This window comes from Panicum virgatum, chromosome 5K (genome assembly GCF_016808335.1).
Source record: "Panicum virgatum strain AP13 chromosome 5K, P.virgatum_v5, whole genome shotgun sequence".
NCBI lineage: Eukaryota > Viridiplantae > Streptophyta > Magnoliopsida > Poales > Poaceae > Panicum > Panicum virgatum.
In genome coordinates this window covers 24,409,431-24,412,386 of record NC_053140.1, presented here as the reverse complement: position 1 = coordinate 24,412,386, position 2,956 = coordinate 24,409,431, and positions in this window count along the sequence as shown.

Genomic DNA, 2,956 nt, shown 5'->3' with positions numbered 1-2,956 from the left:
GTTCCTTGCTCTGGTGGGCCCTCCAATCCATACCTGGATCATGCCTCACCACTTTGCTACATTTTTAGCTCGATATCACCAGCACACATTCTCAAACCAACATCTGTGGAATATGTTAATAAATAAAACCTATACTAGCATTTATCCCCACAATATGATTGATTTTTGTGCAGGAGTTGACGGTCAAAATGGGTCAGTATCGACCATCAACAAGATCCCCCACACTTAGCACTTTGCTCGTCCCGAGTAAAGGTTAGGACTAAGGTGCTTGGCATCTCCTCGATAAAACATCCTGCACAAAAGTTATTCCATACCTTGCCTTCATTTGTGAACTTGAATGTGTCTACCATGACGTCTGTAGTTGCTGAAGAACTGAATGAATTTGACTCAAGTGCCATCCTTACCATGCTGCAAGATTTGGGGGTTTTTTGAAAGAATTTGTATAAAGAAATTGTTCATGGTCTTACTTTCCTCTTGGGTCTCTCTTTGTCGCTCATGTGTAAACTCTTTACTAGGGCTTGCCTTTACTTTATCCTACTAAGGTAGATGGCTTATATGGAGCTCGGTAGGGAGTAAGAAGGCATCTGCTTGACTCATATCTGTTGGAAGATCAAAGATTGGATCCATAGATATAATACTCGTGTTTACGATCCGATCAGATTAGTGTACAGATGGTCACGTACTCTTTTCTTGATTGACTCTCTTTTTATTTATTGGGTCATGCTTCTTTGGCATGCCATCTTTTCTCTCTCTCTTCTTTCTTTTAATACGATTGTCATTCAATACTGATGGAGCATTTATTTTTAACTGTGCACGTAAACCTTGATAATGAATGTAAACAAAGTATAACCATGATGGGTCACAGAATTTGATCGAGCTCAAACTGAAGTCAAGTGACATATGCAAGGGATTTTTGTATGGGAAAGAAATCATATGGCTCTGGTAGGACAGGGTACATGGAGGTAAAGACCATGAACTTAGTTTTCTCATTTTAGAAATAAATTCCCCAAACTCATAGACATGTAAGGATAAGCATCTCAGAGACAAAACATATCACATTAGTCAACAATTAAGCATCATGGATTCCCTAATAATATGGTTCACAAAATCGAGCGTAGCAAGGAACAACATTTATGCAAGTGTTCATCAAGTTAGCGAGAACTCCTTTTAGCAGATTTTAATCAATTTTATCTATTTAGGAGATTATGCTCATGTTTAAAAACATTATAGGGAGAAAACCAGTGAGATAGTGCGAACTTGGGAGTCAGAGCGAGAAGTGCGCATGACGTAGGAAGAGGATGATAGCGTGTATGCGCAACATCACGGGATTCACCCCAACACTTGTTTTCGACCTACTCATCGATCATAGACAAAAAACAAAAACATAAAACATAAAGGGGCTCTACTGGCATTAACACCGGGGAGCCAAAGTTCTTATTCAAATCAACTAATCCTAGGGCGTATAACAAACCAAAACTAAACCTAAACGAATTATCCTAAACCTGGTGCCCATACTAAACTAATGATAATGAGGGACCCTTTCTCGCTAGGGACCCAACTTAGACATCTGGGATTCCTAGTGCACTTGCTAGGCGATCCATCCTGGTATCAAGGTAGTTCAGATAGAGGTCAATGTCTGCTTGGATGTCCTTGATTTCTGACCTCAGTTTCTGTTGAGATATGTCCAACCTTGCATTGGTCATATGGGCATCTCTGATAGCGAGGGAGAGTTCACCCTTCTCAGTTCTACCTTGATAACTATCTGCCTTGGCTAGTGGCCGAACTCCAAAGATTGTCAGGCGTGGCTGCAGTGGTGGCTAGTCTGGAGATATCTTGTTGCGCCGGTAGTCGTGACTGATTATGTCGCCGTCCTTGGTCACCCAAGAATGCACATACTCGTCGCCGGGTCTCAATCTCGGCCCAGGTGCATTCTCATCTTGAAAAAGCTTGACGGCGAAGACTTCTAGCTTCTTCTTTGACGCCCTTTTTTGCGGCTTACGACTCGAATCCTCCCTGAGAGGGGTTCCACCAGGTGAGGAGGAACGCCCAGAGGAACTGGGGGCCGAACGGGAGTGCGGGGTGCTCGGCCGACCATCATGGTTGGCCGATCGGCCCCTGGCGCCTCTCGGTTTCCTCCTCCTTGGGGTGCTCCGAGTTGTCGCCGGTGAGGTCATGGTCACTGAGTAGACCTTCTCTTGCAGGGCTTCGACGAAGTACTGCTCCATCGGACTGAGGCGCTCTTCTTGACCGAGTTCCAGGGCGACGAACAGGATTATCTCCTTGCCGGCCATGGTAGGCAGGCTATGGGATGCTGGATTTGGGTGGAGGTGTGGAGTAGATGAAAACAAGGTGGAGAAGAAGGAGGTTTAGGTTTTCTGGGAAAGAGGCATGAGAACTCTCCTTTTCTCCGCGCGAGGACTGCCGTACCCACTCAATTTGGGCTCAACATGGGTCATAGAGGCCGAGGAACGAAGATGGGCCTCATTGGGGCCAGCCCATGCTCGGTCGACCATGGTGGTCGGCCGACCATGGCTGGGCCCCAGTGGACTCCAGCTTCCTCTGGTCGACAGTTTGGGCTAAGGATATTATATTTCTAGTGGGCCCAACTGCCTATTTGTCCTATATGGCTCTTAATTAGATATACGATCATGATCGACTAAGTCAATCACGTCTATTTCTTCATCAAGAGCTTTGTTATGGTCTAAGAAAAGATTGAGGTGTTGACCATTTACCTTGAAGGTGTTTCCGTCGTCATCTTGTATTGTGATAGCTCCATGAGGTGATGTGTCGATGACACGATATGGTCCCAGCCACTTGCTGCATAATTTTCCATGACCAAACCATTTGACCATGGAGTTAAATAACAGTACCTTGTCTCCTGGGTTGAAGACCTTGGGTTTCAACCGCTTATCTTGCCACCTTTTGGTTCTTTCCTTGTAAATTTAGGCGCTGTGAT